This window comes from Macaca thibetana, chromosome 1 (genome assembly GCF_024542745.1).
Source record: "Macaca thibetana thibetana isolate TM-01 chromosome 1, ASM2454274v1, whole genome shotgun sequence".
Classification (NCBI taxonomy): Eukaryota; Metazoa; Chordata; class Mammalia; order Primates; family Cercopithecidae; genus Macaca; species Macaca thibetana.
In genome coordinates this window covers 9,945,790-9,965,590 of record NC_065578.1, presented here as the reverse complement: position 1 = coordinate 9,965,590, position 19,801 = coordinate 9,945,790, and the positions used below count along the sequence as shown (strand labels likewise).

Genomic DNA, 19,801 nt, shown 5'->3' with positions numbered 1-19,801 from the left:
CTTCCAGTTTAAGGCAGGACATGGAATGCATCCCGGAAGATGCTTGTCTTGGACAATCATCATACAGGGCTTTGGGTCATTTCTCTGGTCCTGAGAGGCTTTCCTGACACCTTGCAGATTAGGCTCCAAAGACTACCAGCCTGCAACAATGTTTACCAGCCTGCGGCATTGCCTCTTAGTTTAATGCATTCTGTTGAGCAGGGCTTGAAGCTGTGGGTCATACTTTGAATTTATATTCATTTATTCCACCAATCATTGATCTATTTCATTTACTGTTACGGTCAGTTTCTCACCTATCTCATCATCTGGGTGTTTTCACTTTCTTTCATGCCTCTCAACATTTCCATCCCACCTTTATGCTAAAGGAAAAAGTAGCTCAGGCCTGGAATGAGGGGTGTGCTTGCTGAGAAAGGCAAGACGAGAGCTACAGGGCCCTAGCACTGAAGCTGACCACTAGGCTCAGCTGGTGTGGCCACTTGAAACCAATTGGGAAAAGGGAAAGCTGGGTATGGGAGAAAAGGGGGTTTCTTCAATAAAGTATGAAAGTGCCCCTCAAAAGACTCTTCCCCCATCATCTGGGGGCAGGGGGATTAGCTATCCCAAGACACTGTTTTGTTTTGTTTTGTTTTGTTTTGTCAGAGACTAGGTCTGGCTATGTTGCCCAAGCTGGTCTCGAACACCTGGGCTCAACGGATCCTCCTGCCTCAGCCTCCCTAAGTGCTGGGATTACAGGTGTAAACCACGACGCTGGCCCTCAAGACACTCTTTAACTTATTGCCTTGCTTTATTTTCTTCATGGATACTTTCACTCTCTGAAATAACATTATCCACTTGTTTTAATGTGTTAATCTGCCCCCCAGCCCCTCCATGTAAGGTTCATTCTGCACGGCCTATGTTGCTCACTTAAGATATATTTCTTGCACAGTAGATTGAATGAAAAACTCCCTTGCAAAGAATAAGTGCAAAGCAGATATCAAATAGTGAGAACATTTCGTTCCTTTGGGTTCCACAGTCTAACACTCTAACTTGCAAGAAAGAGCCAGTTCTTCTGCGGAAAGTGGGAACCAAACTCGGGCTCTCTCCAGATTCAGAACAGGTGGAAAGTAACGCCCCCCCCCCCCATCATCCCTTCTCTCTTTTCCCCTAGCCTCAACTCAACTTAGTTAGGGGGTGTAGAAGCCTCTGGAGCTGCAAAAGGTGGCCGAGCGCTCAGATGCTACTCCGCAGGCAGCGACTCGCCGCACGCGCACGCTGACCTCAGCCCGGGCGGTGGGTGGGAAGGATCCGGGAGGGGCAGGTCTGGGGGTGTGAGGGTGGAGCGGAGCCCGGCCCCGAGATCCGGCCCGGGTTTTGCATGCCACCCAGTCGCCCGCCCGGCCGCGGAGAATTCCATAATCACAGCGGGCGAGAGCGGAGACTGGGAGCGAAAAATCCGGGATCCGGCAACTTTGGGCAGCGCATGCGCGCCCGCGGCGCTCCATCCCAAACACACACACATTTTTCCCCCGGACTTGGAAAGTCACCCAAAGCCGCCCCAAGTGCAGGTAAGAGACTCGGCGCTCCCTCTGCCGCGGCCCCCCCACGCCCCCCAGCTCCGCGGGCCTCCCGGGGCGCCTCCCCGTCGCTCCCCTTGTCCCGGTGCACCCCCCCACCCCCGGGGCTGCCGCTTGCAGCAGGCAGCGGGCGAGCGAGCCAGCGAGAGAGCCAACCAGCCAGCCTGCGATCGGCGGCTGCCACCCAACTCCGGCCGTGCGGAGGCAGGGGGCACGGAGGGCTGGCACCCAGGCGCGGGGCGGCGCGTTGCCCGCCGTGGCCAGGGAAATGCCCGGCGCGCGGCTCCTGGGGAGGGGAGGGCTGCTCCTCCTGGGGGTCACTTACTCCAACTGAGGGGGCGGCGGGGTAGGGGAGAAGAGAGGGAGGTGCCAGGCGCGAGTGCAGGACTTTGCAAATAGGGTGGGGGCGCCCCCCACGCTGTGGGCTCCTGGGGGGGGCAGGTGCTCGCCAATACCGGGTAATCACTCCTTCTCCCTACACCCCCACCCCACCCCACCCCCCAGCAGCAGAGGGGTCGTGCGCTCTCCAGGGCGGAGAAGGAGGCAGGGGTGAGGGGCGCCTGGGGTGACTTTGCAAGACTTTGCCCATGGGAAGGGGTGGGTGGGGAACCTCTCCAGGAGGCTCTTGTGCCCGGATACCGGGTGTAGGTGCTGCCAGCAGAGGTAGGCAGTGTTCGCTTAGGTGCGGGGTGCCAAAGGGTATCCCCGATAGGAAATCGAAGGCAAGATATTTCTTAGATGGGGGGAGCGGCGCCCCCCTTTTCATCTGTGCCTGGGAAGTTTATCTTAAGTGCGCTGCTCCAGGCGCGGCAAGTGGCGTTCCTCACTCCCTTCCCCACCCCACCCCCTGCCTCCCAGAGTGAAGGGCTGGCAACACAGGGCACGGGGAACCGGGGCGCCGGCCCAGAGCCGCCCGGCTGTCGGCCGGAGCCCGCCTGGGTCCCGGGGAAAGTTCGGGCGAGTTGTTGCCGGCTGTTGTGTGCGCCGGGAGAGAAGTTGCGCCCGGGGACTGGCGGGCTAGCAGCCTGCTGGAGCGGTGCGCTCCGGGGGGGCTTTGCGGCGTGGGAGAGGGTCGGGCGGGGTCTGTTCCCCCAGGGTGGGCTGAGGGTGACCTCGGGGCTCAACAACTGGGGAGAAGGAGCCCTGAATCCAAGGGCACAGGGCTGAAATAGGCACTCTGAAGGACAGAGAAAAAAGTAGTTTGTGGGGGCGCAGGGAACACCAAAGGGAGAGAGCCGGTTCCCCGGTCACTTGGGGTCCGGCTTAACGGCAAAGGAGAGCATGGTGACTGACGGAGGAGCGTCGGGGAGCGGGGCTTCAGGGGACGCGCGGGAATGGGGGATTGGGCCAGAGCGAGTCAGGGAGGTCCCGGGGCAGGGGGCCGATTTGTGCGCCCGGGGTGAGCCGGCCGGGCGGAGCGGCGGCCGGTTTATTTTTACTCGGTGGCATTTGCAGAATGTGCAGCTGATGGCCGTCGGCCGCCAGGAAGTTTTGCTTTCTGTTCTTTCTCTCTCTTTCCGAAGCCAGCACTGCCGGGAGCTAGCGGGCCGGGCAGCCGGGCCTGGAAGGGGAGGGGGCGGCCGCCAGGGTGGTGAGGTGCGGGCAGAGGCGCACTGGGGCCGCTGGCGGGGGCTGGCCGGGCGCGGGCGGGCGGGCGGTTGCTGGGCCGCTGCGGAGCGTTTGGGTGAATGTCTGTCCCCGGCTCTGGAAGCTCCTCCGCGAAGGGAACAGGTGTATGCGCCGTCAATCACGGCTGGAGGGACACTTTGGGGGCGTAGATTAAGATAATAATAATAGATTTTTCTCTAAGGGGTGGGCGCAGATTCTTCTTCTAAGTCATCCCCGACCCGGGTCCGGAGTTGGGGGAGGCTAGTGGAGCGCTGAGGGAGGCAGGGAGCGTCCTCTTCCTCCACACAAGTTCCTCTGCCCCAGCCTCAGCTTGGAAAGCCGGCTCTGGGCGCGGCGAGGACCTCCTTCCAGCCACGCTGGCTACGGTGTGGGTGCGGGTGCGTGCCCATCGGGAAAGCGGCAGTAGCGCCCCTCCTGGGTATGGAGCTCCCCTAAACCTGGATTACCGGGCCACGGGGCGGGGTGTGCGTTTATACCCGAGTGGAGTGTGGGGGCGCGGCCCTCACTGTGCGTGGTTGTCCCGCTGACACCCGGTACATTCAGGGGGTGGCGAGGGGGTAAAGGCCCAGGTAGTCGCTGGGCAAAGTTAGTAAATTTAGGACGTCTCCGAGCTGGTACAGGCGCGCGATGAGAGCGCACGAGGGGACTGGAAAGCAGATCGCCGGATAATCTTGTTATCCCCCCGCCCAACCCACGACGCGCGCGCGTATACACACACACACACATACACACACGCACACACATACACACACGCACACACGCGCGCACACACACACGTCGCCGTCCTAAAGGGAGCTGTCCCGGCTGAGCAGGAGCAGCTGCGCCGGGCATGGGGAGGGGGGTAGTTGGTCCCCGGGGGCTGCGCCGGGGCTGCGCTCCACGTGCCCGGAGGGGGCGCTGGGCCGTTCGGCGCCTGAGCGCAAAGCGCCGGGTTTGCGTCCTGGTGGCGATCAGGCGGTGCGTCCCGGGCGGGCGTCGCGACCCGCGCAATCTCCGGAGACCCGCGCCACCTCCCCCGACCCCCAGCCGCTTTTCCACTTCCCAAACTTCGGTTTTTAGGGTGTGCCCCTTGCGGGAGCTCTCGGACCCTCTCCAGGGCAGAGTGGAGAACTTCTCCTTTCCAGGCGGCAACCACCATCTCTGTCCCTAGAGTCCGGCGAATTGGAGAGATCGCCGCCCCCCCAGCCCCCTTCTTGTTAGCCACCTTAGAGGCAGTTAAGGAGAGTTTATGGGGAATATTGTTGAACTTCAGTAATCAGGTTTCCAGCGATCTTATGCCTCCTGTTTAATTTATTAGACTAGTTATTTATTCTGTTGATGATAATCTGTTGCTGGTTTCTATGGAGATGTTAAACTGATCTCTTTCAGAAATCAAACTCCATATGCACTAAAACGTTTAAAGGGGCAGTGCCTTCCTCTTTTATTCCCCTTGCCTTATTTGTTTGTTTTTTAGACTTTGCACCTTGCCGAGACTTGGAGTCTTGCTCTGAGTCTCGGCGTATTTTATTTCCTTCTTACGAAGGAGAGGAGCCCAGCCCGGGAGCCTTACGCTTTGTGGCAAGTACAGCTTATTATGGCTAGAAGAAAGCGAAGGCTTTGATCTCTAAGTTGCATCATCATTTAAAACAGATCATTTCACCACCACCCCCTTCCCCCCCATCATATAAGAGCAAAATTCTTTCAAGATCAAAGAGTCCAATCTTAAAAAAAAAAGCTATTGTTTAAAAAAAATAAGAAAGTCAGTTAAATATGAAACTCCCTTATATATCTGCTCCCCTTGTGTTTAAATAATTTTAATAAGAAAAACAAAACTTGTAGCTCAGCTAATTTTTTTCACACTTATTAATAGTTTATCTTGCCCCCCACCCCTTTTTAATTTAAGAGAAGTTCAAAGTTAGATTTCTCTGCCTGTGGGGGTTGAGGTATATTTGCTTCTCTTTTAGATCCTGACCATCTGTTTTAGGAAAATTAGCCTCTGGGAAGAGGGGAAAAGGAGTTTTTAGTCAAACTTAACTGGAGTGCTTTATTTATTTATTTTTTGGGGAAAATTGTGACCCAAATATTTTAAAGTTCAATTTTGCCTGCTTTTTGGGAGGATATCAATAACCTCTGTCTGGTATGTGAGAAGACATCAACTTTTTCTCCTTTTCTCCTCTGCCCAGGTATTTTTCTGTAGATCTGTGACTGGTTGGGGCGGGGGGCGGGGAGGCGTTGCAGTGAATTAAGAAAGGAAGGCAGACAAAAATTATCTTGTTTTGTGACACTGAAAAATTGCAAACTGACTCTGACTCAGATATTTATCACGCTGACAGATATGATACAATGCGATTGCATTTCCTAATGATCCTTTGGGACTAAGTTGTAGGTAGAACCATTTAATGCATTTTTAATATTAAAGTAAGGCAGGGGTTCCATTTTCTTGGAGATAGGGGGAGTGGATGCCCTTCCATAGAGATGGCGCTTTCTGAATATACTGCTTTACTTTTTCAACTGGACACCCCCCCCCAACCCCACCCCTTCACATTTCCATTTACTTTGTGTGTGTGTTGGGGGGGGGGGCATGCACAGAGCATTTGGCTTTCATAAATAAATTTATATCTGGCCAGAAGGTCCAATGCTAAATAAGAGCACATTAAAAAAAAAAAAAAAAAAAAAACCTGACTCCACCCCTGCTATAGGAAATAAAACAGGCAATACTTGAGTTTTTTGTTTTTTTTTTTTTCCTTCTGCCACCCTGGTTCTCTTTTATATTATTTTATATTGGAGGGGAGTAGGTAGAGTGGTTGTTGCTTCTCAGCTCAGAGGCGAGAGGAACCATTCCTATTATTTCCCTCTTTGCTATATTTTTGAAATTTGTTTGATTTGGATTGCAAACAGAACAGAGGCTTACGAGTAGAAAAGAGCACTGTGGCTTTAAACTCAGGAGTTTGCATATTCTCCTTGTATCTTTCCCCTTTGCTAATTATTGTGTTGTTTTCAGAGCAAATATGTCATATCCATGGCGACCGGGCAGGTTTATTGTCTTTCTGAAGCAATAGCTCACATAAGTAATTAATGACTTTCTTTTTTTTCCTCTGGCTTAGGTTAAACAGATCATTCAAGGAAAGTCATATCTCTCTCTTCTCTCTCCCTCTCTCTCTCTCCCTCTTTCTCTCTCTCTTTTTTTAGCCTAGTGACATAAGAACATGAGTAGAACAAGAAAATACTTTAACCAAGAAGTCAACAGCTTATTTTCCCCCATTTCTTTTCAAAGCTGAAGTGTCAGCTTTCAGACATATGAGGCTGTCATTCTTGCAGCCCTGAGCAGTGCAGTCCACGCCTGGGCTGGAAACCCACTGAAAGGTTGTGTAGCTTGGAAACAAGGGAAGTGTTCACACTGGGGGGAGGAACCTGGAGGAATTTGCTTTTGAGGTTGGGGGGAAGCACTCCAAAATGAGTATTTCTCCTGTATTTAGCAGAATTTAATTAAATTGTTTACAGGAAAGAATTAATGAGTTGGTAGTAATGTGTTCTCCCACCTCCCTTCTTTTTCCCAGTCTAGTTAATTGGAAAGACAAAGTTTTTCTTTTTGATTCACCTTCAGCTTCCGCTTTCTCCGACCTTTGTCTCAAGTGCTTTTTCCAGGAAAAGTAGCTTTTGGAATCCCCACTGGTTAATATTTCCAGAAGTATAGTGGGGTTTTTGTTTTTGTTTTGCTTTTCCCCTTAGACCTACAACTCAAAGCTGGTTTCTTCTTCTCAGGAATCAACAGCTCTGATGATTGACTAAGACTTGGATTTTTCAACTTTGATTTTTTTTTTCTTTTTTGATGGGAAGAGGGCCTTTTCGGATGTAAAATTATATAGACGGCGCATCTCCTCTTCTGTATCTCGTGGCAGTATTAGGGAAGGTAGAAGCAACTTTTTTTTTCTTTTAAAAAATCACCTTTTATGATCTGCCCTTTACAAATGGACCTTTGCTGATAAGAATCCTCATGATGTCCCCCCTAAACTTTAGAATGTGCTAGATGTCCTACTAATGTTCTCCAGGGCTCGCTCGCCCCCTCTCATAGACATACATTAAGCACATTTATACTATCCTCTCCCCCTTTTTAAAATTTCATGCATAGCCAAGGTTTTTGTGTGTGTCCTTACAGGGGGGGAACGAGATAGGGAGTGAAGCGTTTATGTTGTACTCAGGCACAATCAAAAAGAATATTCCCCCACCATCTGAACGAAGTTCAAAAAGGCCACGGAATGAATCTTTAGGCTTTTGGCATTGCAAATAAAAATATAAAGAAGAGAGATTTATTTGGTATCTTGTTTCTGAAGAGGAGAAGAGAAGGCCGAGCCAGTCTGATGCTGAGACTCCAGCGGAGTTGTAATTGAGCCCGTAACCTCTTGATGTCTATATCAGAAAAACAGACATGAGCAGAGGGAACCGAAGAGAGGCAAACAAACCTGGTAGAGGAGAGGGAGCTCAGGGGGAGATTCGCAGAGAGAGGAGAGAGATTTAATTTATAGACATTTTAAAAACCGTAATTTCATTAGGATCTGTTCTTCCCTTTCTCTGAAGGGCAGGCCGGCAGACCGATAAGGCCGGCCCCTGTGCCCGGGATACGTGGCGTGGTTGGGAGGGTGCAGGCTGGAGGCATCATCGCCAGAGCCCCAGGTTGGTTTCTTCTCTGCCCACTTTCTACTGGCTTTCTTATTTTGAAATTAAAAAGTCCCAGACGGCCAAAAGTCAGCCATGGTTCTGGCTGCCTGGTGATCTCTCCTCTGGGTGCCACGCCGCTCTGCGAGTGGGTCTGTCTCCTGCCTGGGCGGTGGCATCTGCATGGCTCCCTTCAGTTGCAGGGCTGCCTTGGGTGTCAGCAGCAGGAGGCCACTGGGGGAGGGGGGCACCCCCACCTCGGCCCCCCTCAAGTTCACCAAGTTAAGTTGCTGCGGCTCTGAGGCCACAGCTTGGGGAAAAAAAGCTAAAGCCTGTCGTAAATTCTGCAAAAATTAATCAAGCGTTTAAGAGCTGCACGTTAACAAGGTTTTGCAGGCAAGCTGGGCCCTTCTCCTGTTCCCCCTGTTCGAAGTCCGGCAGAGTGAGGGGTGGCCTGGACAGTGTGAAGGGAAGGGGGAGGTTTTTTTTTTTTTTTCTTAATTGGAATAATTGAGGACAACCGGGGAGAAGGAAGAAGAGGGATGGGTTTATTGAATAGAAATTCTCAAGTGCCCTTCTTCCATATTGTTGGAATTTTTTTCCCTTTTGGCCTGGATTTGTCCTATGTGTCTTTGGCGGAAAACACACGTAGAGAAAGAGAGTGAAGGTGGGGGGGAGAGAGAGAGAGAGAGAGAGAGAGAGAGAGAGGATATAGAGAGAGAGAGACAGGGACGCGTCGCTCCTTCGGAACTCATTATCATTCTTAATAAGTCTTAAGGAATAAGGAAGCGCATTGAGTGTAAATGCTGGGTAATCCTAACACTTCTCAAGGTGAGAGGAGTCTTGAGGACACAGAGAAAAGAGCCAGCAGAGGAGGGGGTGGCGGGGGGCAGAGGCCCTGGGGAAGTGGCAGGCCCAAGGTTTGGGAGGCTCAGCAGGAGGCCTGGAGGCTGGGATGAGGGGACCCCAAGATGTCCCAGGTGGAATGGGTTGTCTGAGATGACACATCTCAAAGATAGGGGGCCTTGCTCAGCGCAAGGAGCAGAGGTGATGGGAACAGCCCTGCCTTGGGTGGGGGTGTGGGCAGGGACCACAGGGTCTTTGCTTTCTCCTGGGTGTCATGTCCGCAAACAGCTTGGCTCCTGTCCCCTGGCCTCAAGTCCCTGGAGAAGACCCAGGTAGGGGTAGGGTTAGAGAAGGCTTGTCCCACCCCAGGCTTCCCCTTGCTGTCCCCTTGGGCTCCCCCGAAGTGGCCGCTCTGGGAAGCAGGAGGGACAGAGTGGTGGCTAGAGCTCAGCTCTGGACACTAGGTGGCTAATAGGATCTGTGAGGTTCTCCAGAGCTGCAGCGGCTGCTGGCTTCCCCTCCATCCCCGCTGGTGGGCTCCGCTGTGCGATGCCTCTGCTAGCTGGGCAGGCAGCCCTGGCGCACAGGAGGGAGGGCGCTGGCCCAGGGCATGGCATAGCTCCCGGGCCAGCCCTCCTAGTGACCAGCTTCCAGGCAAAGCGAGGATGAGGCCAGGGCAGCTCCCGGGTGAGGAGGCAGCGGTCAGGGACGCTTGCTGCCAGGACGACTGGAGTCCTGCCTGTGGTCTCCGCCCGCTCCATCCTTGGCCACCTGGGTGTGAGGCACTGCTGAGCCCGGGTTTGGGGGGGTCTCTGGGCTGTGCTTCTTCCCTTCTTTTGAATCCATGTGCCCCCTTTGAGAATCCGCTTAATAAAAAAAATCTCATAAGCATAAATATTGCTTATACTTTGAGGGGTTTCGCAGATCTTATAAACCCAGTCTAAGGACTCTCTAGGGCCCCCTGCTCTGGTGGGCTTCTTTCCAATTCTCCAGGATGAGGCAGGGGGGCAGGAGAGAGGAGGCAAGATCGGTCCCCACCACCACTCCCACCTGCCTGCCTCTGTACTGGGAGAGGAGAGTGCTGTCAAACTGTCACCCAGGGGACCCCATAGGTGGATGGGGGCTAGCACTCAGGTTGCTCTGTGAAGAACCCCACCTGCTCAGGTAGTGATGCCCCACGCCAGGCCAAAGGCAGCTTCCGGTTCCCCTATCCATGGTAATGGATACATCCCCTTAATGGCAGAGCTCTTGGGCATGCATAAGGGGATGTTCTGGATAAGAACATGCCCATATCCAGCTGATGATTCTAGGATGTTTGAGCAAGGGTCTTAGCCAAGGTCATGTTCCAACCTTGGATAGTTTGCTCTGTGGAGAGACATCTGCATGGAGAATAGCACGATTCAGGTTGGACTTATCACAGTGTAAAAAAAAATTTTTTTTAAACTCTCTGTTTCTTTTGGAAAATAACTTCTGGGGAGCTTTTAAAGGGGATGCGTGGGAGTCAGAGGTGAAGGCTGGTGCCTGAGCCGTGGGAAGCCTGAGGGGAGAGCCCGGGGGGGATGGGTTAATGGCGGGTGGATTCTGCTTTTCTGTTGTTTAAGAGCAGTAATGGCCAAATTGCATGCCCTGCGTGTGCCTTGCTGATGAGATTTACCGAAAGGAAGCCTCGCTGCCTCTTTGCTGCTGGTCTCTGGGTGGGTGAGCGTGTGTGTGTGTGCGCGTGTTTGTGTGTGTGATCGTGCACGTGTGTAAATGAGAAGAAGGGGTGGGGGAATGAGCTCTGCCAGGCTGGCACCCTTCCCCAGCACTAATTGCTGGCAGAGTACCCATGAGGGCTGTGCCAGCGTCTCCAGCTCCGCCCGCCCCCCTCGCCCCCGGGGAGCTCAGCTGTGCAGCTTGCTATGTGAGGGCCATTTCCGGGCCCACTCGTCCCCCACAGCTCCTTTGGGAACTTCGGGGAAATCTGATCCTTGGGGAGGCCATGGGTCAGGCCCTAGCATCTCTGGCTGGGGTTTAGGGGACAGGGTGAGACACGGGTGGCCCCGAGCTCCACTCAGGTCTAACTGTCCACTCCCCTACCCTTCTGCGAGCCCCACACTTAAGGTCTTGCGAGGCGTGGCCTGATAGGCTATGCGTCTGGGGACCCTGTTCTAGTTCTGGCTCTGCAGTAAATCACTGTGTGGCCTTAGGTGAGTCATTTTACCTTTCTGGGCCTCAGTTTCCCCTCTTGTCAAATGGCCTCTGACCCTACCACCCTCAGAGGGTTGTCCTAATGGTTGGCTGGACTCTTAGCTATGAAAGTCCTTTGAAAGTAATTAAACATAATGAAGAATTCATCATGGTTGGCATCGCCAAGTGCAAGGTGTCCCCAAGGTCAGGGGAGCCAGTTTTTGTGTCATATGGTATCAGTCTCAAAGGGGACCCCTGTGGATTCCATTGCAGAAAGCCATGGACCTGGGCGTCGCGTGTGATGCTGGGGTTACATTTTTGTGTCAGGTTGCAGGTTGGTTCTGTTATCACTGGGAACTTGGGGCTGAATTTGGGGGCTGCCTTTCAGGCAGAATGAGGGATCACATTCAGGTTATGGGGTGTGCTTTGCTGTTTTGTGCCTCTGGAGCCAACAGGTTCATTTGAGGAGCTGTATGTAGTGTAGATGGTGCATTCTGGAGCAAGTTAGCTGGGGATCAAAATCGTGTGACCCTCCGTCAGTGACTTAACTGGCCTGTGCCTCATCTGTGAAATGGGCATAGCAGTACCTACCTCGCGGGGCTGATGTGAGAGTTACAGGAGCTGAGACATGTGAAATGTTAGGACCAAATGTCTGTGTGTGTTACAGACCCATACGGGAGAGGACACAGAAGCACTTGCGGCTTATCAGGGATTGCCATGGAGAGGGGAACCGGGAGAGCTTGCTCTCTGTCTGTCTGGAGCTGGGCCCCTGTGCCACGTGCAGGATGACGTGGTATTGCATAGAAATTCTGCGTTTTGTCTTTTACCTCTCTGGCCTGCCTGGGGTCCTCCTGGTATTTTTGCTGCTGGGTCCGGAGGGGATGAGAATGAAGACTCTGCCCACAGGTGGAGTCAGCCCCTCAAGTGGGGCCGGGGCCATTGTTCTTTCTTTCCCACACTGGCCAGGCCAAACGTTCCTGGAGCTCGGTGGGGTGAGGTGGGTCACGATGGGAGCTGTTTGGGACAGAAGACCAAGGTGGGGTAGGGTGAGGGCAGATCCTGGAAACTGGCCCAAGGCGCCGGTGGCCTCTGCCTGTGTGAGCTGAATGCTAGGTGTTGGCGATCCCAGAGTCGTGCCCATGAGGGTGCCTTGCAGATGGAGGCTGTGTGGCTGGCAGAGGGAGCAGTGGGTGGGATCAGGAGCCAGGCTGAGCTGAAGGCGAACTATGTTTCCCCACTTGGACAGTTTCATTCCTCGAATCCTTTGTTTCTGCATCTGTAAAATGGGACTTGGAATTCCCGCCACATGGACCATGAGGATTAGATGAGAGGATCCCAGCTGACATTTGCTGAGGTTCCACTTTGAGCTTTATTTCATGGAACACACACAGCCAGTGAGCAGCACATAGCAGGGGCACAGGATGAGAATGAAGCAGCCAGCGTGGGCTGAGCCTCAGCTGGTCTTGGCCTGAACTAATCACGGAGGCTCGGGGCTTAGCCACGGGGCAGAGGACCACGGTTGTCCCTTTAGCCCCTGACATGGATGGAGCTGAGGTTTCCCACCTGGCCTGGGGGTGAGTGCTGCCCCGGCCTGGGTGGAGGGCCAGGAGACAGGCAGGGCAGAGCCAGGAGAAGAGGCAGAGCTGGGGTGGAGGCAGTGACCTAAGGAAGCAAGGGCATGAGGCCGTGAAGCGGGGGGCACTGGAGGGGCGAGGGGCACTTATGGAAGATGAGGTGTATGAAACTCCATCGGCCTCTCCCATTTCACTGCGCTATGCCAAAACACTCCGGTTCTTGTTTCACTATCTGAGATCTGGGAGCAGGTTAATTTCCATGACGAACTCCAGGCCACGTGCTTGGAGGATTTATCTAATTAAATGGATGCTTTTTTCTAAGAAAGAAATGAAGAAAGGGAGGGAGGGAAGGAAAGAGAAAGGAAAGGAAAGAAGGAAGAAAGGAAGGAAAAAGATGAGAAGGAAGGAAAGAAAGGAAGAAAAGGATAAGGAAAAGAGAAAGAAAGAGAAAGAATGAGAGGAAGGGAGGAAAAGAAGGAAAGAAGGAAGGGAGGGAGGAAGGAAGGAAAGAAGGAAGGAAGGAAGAAAAAGAAAGAGAGAGAAGGAAAGGAAGGAAGAGAAAGAAAAAGAAGGAAAGAAAGAAAGAAAGAAAAAGAAAGAAAGAAAGAAAGAAAAGAAAGAAAGAAAAGAAAGAAAGAAAGAAGAAAGAAAGAAAGAAAAGAAGGAGGGAGGAAGGAAGGGAGGGAAGGAAGGAAGGAAGGAAGGAAGGAAGGAAGGAAGGAAGGAAGGAAGGAAGGAAGGAAGGAAGGAAGAGAAAGAAAGGCAAGAAGGCAGGCAGGCAGAGAAGTTGGAGGCTGACTGGTAATTTTTGAAAGGCCACGAAGGAGTGGAGGAGAGGGCCTACCGACTGAGGTGGGGCTCCTCCTGGCAGGTCATGCTCCTGTCTTTAGATGCTTTATTTCCAAAATAGCTCTTGGGGCCGGGTGCAGTGGGTCACGCTTGTACTACCAGCACTTTGGGAGACCAAGGCGTGTGGATCACTTGAGGTCAGGAGTTCAAGACTAACCTGGCCAACATGGTGAAACCCCGTCTCTACTGAAAATACAAAAAACTAGCCGGGTGTGGTGGTGGGCTCCTGTAGTCCCAGCTACTCAGGAGGCTGAGGTAGGAGAATTATTTGAACCCGGATGGCAGAGGTTGCAGTGAACTGAGATCACGCCACTGCACTTCAGCCTGGGCAACAGAGCAAGACTCGCTCTCACAAAAAACAAAAAACAAAACAAAACAAAATAGCTCTTGGGATAGGAGGTAGGGAGATAGCTGGAGGGTGTGGGGTCTGTACCATCTCATACAGCAGCCATTAGCCCACATGGCAATTTAAATTACATTTAAAATTTGGTTCTTCCGTGAAGGAGGCACATTTCAGCTGCCCCACAGCCACGTGCAGCTGGAGCTCCTGCGCTGGGCAGCTCAGACGGGTCATTTCAATCATCGTAGGAAGTTCTGTTGGAAGCTTCCCTCCGAGGGATGCTTTCCTCAAGCTTGGCTTAAATGGAGGAGCCCCCATGGGACAGTGATAGAGATGGAGAGCGGGGGCACACCCAGCTGTCGTGAGGGCTCCCAAGGCCAAGACCTCTGTGGTGCCAGGACATCATCTCTTTTGATTCTGCCACAGGTTTCCTCTCTCCCAGGGCAGGGCGAGATGGCCGGTCTAGAGTGAGGCAGAATGGGGTTTAAGCCCTTCTTTTCCCACTTAGGACCTTTGTGACTTTGGGCCCGGGTCTTACCTCTCTGGTCCTGTGGAATTGGGCAGACAGTCAGCAGTGCCGCCTCGCTTGGTTCTTGTGATCATTAACAGAGGTGGCGCGGAAAGCACTTGGAAGTGTGAGGGCACAGGGTGAGCACTTGAAAAATGGGGACCACCATTGCTATCTTGATGATTATAATTGTAAATTTTTTTGTTTGTTTTTTGAGAAGGAGTCTTGCTTTTTCACCCAGGTTGGAGTGCAGTGGCACGATCTAGGCTTATTGCAACCTCCGCCTCCCAGGTTCGAGCAGTTCTCCTGCCTCAGCCTCCCGAGTAGCTGGGATCACAGGTGTGCGTCACCACGCCAGGCTGATTTTATATTTTTAGTAGACACGGGGTTTCACCATGTTGGTCAGGCTGGTTTCGAACTCCCAAAGCACTAGCCCTCCCAAAGCACTAGGATTACAGGTGTGAGCCACCACAACCGGCCAATATTATTTTCATAAAGATTATTGAAGAGTGTTTGGGCCTGCGGAGTTCTTCAGGACACTCTCCCAGCAAATGTGGATTTATCCATAGTCGACCCTTTCCAGATTTAGTTTCAGTGACCCCCACCCCCCATATCCTTTCCTTCTGGAGACCTGATTTGGATTTCTTCTTTCCAACCCTCCTTTCTTTGGGCAAACGGAAGACTTGGAACTGCCGTGGGATGAATTCTTCCAGGCCCTTCCTCTTGGGAGGTAGAGCCTCTGTCTCTCCCAACACATAGAAGTGTGCCCACGTGCACACGTACACACACGTACACACACACACACACACGCACACACTTCTCCACCGGCCTAGCCGTTAAAAATAAATAAGTCAAACCCAAAGTATTAAAGCAGGGTGAGCAGATGTGGCCCTGGCAGGCTGGCTGGTTGTCTGGAGGCGGGGGTGGCCAGTGGCCCCGGGAGGGCTGTGTGCGTTGATTCCCGGACATTGCCCAGCGCCCTGTGTGCTAATGTGAAGCTGAAAAGTCCCCTGCATTGTGCCGGCTCCTTTCCCCGTGAAAAGGCAATTGAGTCAGTGAGTTCCAAATGGATTGGAGCTGACAGTAAATGAGAATTTGGCAGTGGGTAGAAAACAAGCTTCCCCCACCCTCCACCCAACACACACTCCCTCATCCCTCCCTCAACTCCCAGTGCTTGTTTGGTTTTAAGAGGGATTTTGCAAAGAATTATGATTTCTTTTTGCACATATCAAACATTATCAGCAGGGGTTGTGCCCCAGCCTGCCCCCTCCCAGGGATGGCCCAGCCCCCTCCCCCAGGTGACCAGGCCCACTCCCCTTGCCGCCTCGGTGGCTCTGCCAGCGATCCCGAACGAGTTAAGGGCTGAATCAACTCTAGACCCAGCTGTACATTTTACTCTGGGTTCCTGAATGAAGTGATGTGCTGTGCTCAGCACGATTGGAGACTGTCTGTCCCGGGTGACCCACCCGGCCCCCACCCTGCTGGGCTCCACCAGCTTTTATGGGACCTGCTGCTGGGTCCCAGGACCTTGTCCCTGGCAGCTGGGGAGCCGGTGGCTCATGCTGTGGGGGCTTTGTCTGGTGTCCTCCCCATGTCCAGCCTGCTCTTAGAGACCTATTTTAATTTTAAAAGAAAGAGTACACCATTTTAAGTTGGTCTTATCCCTGATTGGTAAGGAAGGCTTGCAGTGTTGAGGGTTCATGGATGCCAAGGGCCCTGCCGCCATCATTCTGCATTCCACAGTGTCCACACCAGTACATTAGTCAGTAGATACTTACTAGTACCAGGCCCTCTCGCCAATGGCCTCATGTCCCTAGACCTCCCCGCTTAATTATTCCCAGGAGCCGCAGGGAGGGAAACACAGCTTCTTTGCTGATACCCCTCCAGGCATGCTCCTCATTTGTGACGTAGCAACTCTTTAGCCTGACCAGCCTGTCTCCATAGAGGGGTAGCGTCTTTCCTATTCCTGTAGGGCAAGAGGCACGGAGATGCCCTTGTTTTGGCAGAATTACAAGCTGCTCCTGGGGGGTGTCTGTGCCCCCAGTGGCTAGGGAGGCCCCTCAGGGGCCTCTTTCTGGAAAAGGCTGGTGGAATCTGCTTGTTTTGGGAGCTATGCTGGGAAGATAGTGGTAAAGTCCTCGGCTCAAATCCCTGGTCTCTCCTTATTGGGACTCTGACTTTGGAATATTATGGGCTCTTCGGAGCCTCAGCTTTCTCACTCGTAAAAGAGGGTTTGCGATAGCACCTATCCCATGGGGTTGCTGTGAGGATTAAATGAAATGACGCTGGAAAGGCACCTGGCACATGGTGACAAGGGGTAGCTACTGTTGCTACTAGTACTGTCTCTACTCCACCCTCCCCATCTGGCATCATGAAGGCAGTAAGGCAGAGGGCTCCCTGTGTTTGAGCTCCAGAGACCCCCAATGCCAGGCTGAAGCCGCAGCCCAGAGGCTGTGGCCACCACAAGTCTGTTGCAGCATGTTTGCCAATAGCAAGGCAAACGTGTCCGCCCAGTACAGAGCCCTCGAGGGAGCAGGGAAAGGCTTGCAGTGCCCAGGGCTGAGCTGTTAGACATTCAGGTGGCAGTCCCTGGGCTGTGGCCTGGACTGCCTGCCCGGGGAGGAGCTGACTCCCAAGCACTGGTGCCATCTTGGTTCTCCTTGGCCTCTCCTCGCAGACAGGACTGTGGCCCTTGCCCTCCCCCGGGAACAGGTGGCCTTTGCAGCCTGGCACCTGTTCCCAGAGGGTGGCTGCCAAGAAGCCACAAACCCAGGGATCTCCCTGCGTGTACTCCGAGTCATTGCACGAGGCCTGTGTGCTGCCTGGAGGAGCTGGCCTGGGCCTGTGCTAGTGGAGAAGGTCGGAGGAGGAGCTTCTCTCCTCCAAGAGCCCCCTCCTCGCCCTTCCGGCAAGTCACAGGAGAGCCGGGGCCAGCATCCTGAGGTCTGTGTGCTGGGGGTTTGTTGGGGTGGGGCGAGGAGGGGAGGGGAGAGATGGGTGAAGGATGTGAATGAAGTTGGAGAGGGGGTGCAGGAGAAGGGTCTTGCCTCTGTCCTTAAGGGGCAGCAAGGAAGCTGAGTTGATTCTACATTTTCATTTTATTAAAAGAGAAAGGAAACAGACATTTACTGAGGGCCGACTGTGTGTCAGATGCTGCGCTGTGACTTTCTGTGGGATTGAAAGATACAAGGCAAGCAGTGGTTCGATTCCCATTGTACCTGGCAGGAAATGAGGCTCTGAGAGGTTCAGTCACTTGCCTGAGTTCACCCAGCTCGTTAATGGAGAGCTAGGGTTCCAACGCTGGTTGATCTGACTCTGAAATGCACGCTTTTCCCTATGCACTGGAAAAATAGAACCATATTTTAAACAGCTTTTGAAAATAGATCAAAGGGAAAAAAATGCACCCCTAACTTAACTATCATGAGACGATGTTGTTTAGTATCTGGTGTATTTCTGTCTAGTGTTTTTCCCCCGTTTGGTGACTGTATCTATTTATTAAACATGTATTTTACATAACTATAATCATAAAAGAATATGGTTTTGGTTGAGACTTTGGACGAGGTAGGAGGGTCTCCTGAGTTGGGACCATGAGGGAGGGATTGATTCTTGGCAAAATGGAAACCTGGTTCTGGCTCCGAGCCATCTTTTCGGTAATGAGGTGCCTGAAACTGCATTGGAGAAGGCAGACTGGGTGAACGGAGAGGCAGGCGAGCCCCCAGTGTTCTCTCCTGGGTAGCTTTTGCTCAGTTAACTGGTAGAATTTTCCTTTTAACTCACTTCCTTCTTGCTTTTGACAAATGGGAATATTTGTGCCATTTTCCCGAATGACCTCCTCTCCTTGGGGTAATGAGAAAATGAAAGTCTTTGCTAAGTGCTTTGAGATATTCAGATATAAAAACGGAGAGCAGAGCGTTGTCATGGGCCTTCTGCTGCCAGGGCGCTTTATAAGGAGGAAGTGCAGTTTGTGTGGAGTGAAGGTCACCGTGAGGGTGAGGGCTCTTGCTGGAACCCGTGTCTCTCTGGGCACAAGGGCCAGGGCACTCGTGGCCCGGCTCAGGGTGGGCGGGGCGTTGGTGGAGCCTCTGCCCATCTTCCAGGTACACATTCCCAGGCCAGATCCCCAAGGGCCAGGTGATCGGGGTCACTCAGGCAAAGCCCCCACCTTGGCTGGAATCTTGCAGATAAATGATTCAATTCCGAGAGAGGTCTCCCCTTCTGACTTCATAGGATCTGCCCAGGAATATCACAACGGAATAAATAAGGTGTCACCTGTACAAATTATCATCCCAAGGATGGTTTCGAAACACGGAAAAATGTTTATTATATGAGTGAAAAAATATACCAAATGCCAAGTGCTGTAAATGCCGCGAGAGAAACTATATAAAAATCCAAATGCTTCTGTAGAAGGCTTGAAAGGTGATCCTCCAAAATGAAAATTATAGCGTTAGGGTGGTGGGACTACGGTGATTTGTTTTTTATTTCACAACATTTTATTTAAATTCCCCCCCCTATGATTAAAAACCAACAAAGCCAACGTGTCGGCCCGGCAGGGAGCCCTGGCAAGGGGGAGGGGGCGGGGCAGCGCCAGGCGAGAGGGCGCCTGCACCCACGGCCCCCGCAGGGCGCTGAGCTCACCGGCTGTGCCAGCCACAGAAACCTATGAGATCTCGAGAAGCTGAGGCGTATCGGTGACTCAGCCTTCGTGTTGTGCTGTGCAACAATAGCTTTTGTCCTTTACCCAAAACCCTAGGCCAGTGTACTAAAAAAAAAAAAAAATTATAAAATTATGAGATAGTTTGTACTTTCCTCACCAGCCGGTGCCAGCTTCGGGTGCTTTATTTATTCAAGGTGGGGAGGCAGGGAAGACGGGGTGGAGCTCGGGGGGAGACAAAAAGGAAAAGAAAAACAAGGTAAGACTCGGACAAGGCCCAAGAAATGTTTGAACCTCACCAACAAACTTTCTTTTGTTTCACCAGTGAGAAGGAAAAAATAAACGTGAACCAAAGAAAACTCCCTACGTTTAGCACGTGGAGGTGATTCCTTTGCTTCTTGCAGGGGTCTTGCCCTGTTGTTTACAGGCCAGGAGAGCTATTCGTGATGCCTACCTCTGGGGTAGGATGTGATGGGAGGTGGGATGCAGGGCCCAGGGAGAAGGGGCTGCAGCCAGCGGCCAGGCTGGGAGCAGAGACCGCCAGGCAGGTCCCTGGTGTTCTGGGCAGTCACTCCCAACTGTCAACACCCTTTGCTTGTACTTCCACTGGGGTTAAAGAAGATTCTTCCCTCCCAGTGACCCAGAAGCCGCTCTCTGCCAGGGGGACTTGGAATTCCACGTGGATCAGGAGCAAGGACACGTTTGCCTTGGAACAGTTTGGATGGGAGCTCTCTCCTCCTCGTGTCCACTGGAAGACATTTTAGGAATCAGATTCAGGAAGAAAGACCGGGAGAGGGGAGTTGGGAATGGGTGTGTGTGAGATCGTGTGTTGTTTTGTGTGTGTGAGATTGTGTTCGGGTGTAAATCGTTTTGCATGTGATTGTGTCTGAGATCGTGTGAGTGACTGTGTTTGAGACTGTGATTGTGAGACTGCATGTGAGATTGTGTGATTCTGTATGAGATTGTATGAGGATGTGTGTGATTGTGTGTAAGATTGTGTGAGATTGTAAGAGTGATTGTGTATGAGATTGTTTTGGAGGTTGTGTGAGA

The 19,801-nt window shown here is 52.5% G+C and overlaps 1 protein-coding gene across 1 annotated transcript in view; it reads left to right on the top strand.

Moving 5' to 3' along the window:
• Window positions 1-1,425: 1,425 nt before the first annotated feature.
• Window positions 1,426-19,801, top strand: part of CASZ1 (castor zinc finger 1) — a 159,072-nt gene continuing 140,696 nt past the window's right edge. The window contains exon 1 of the mRNA XM_050787777.1: window positions 1,426-1,544. The gene's annotated coding sequence lies outside the window, so the exon portion shown is untranslated. The remainder of the gene's footprint in view (window positions 1,545-19,801) is intronic.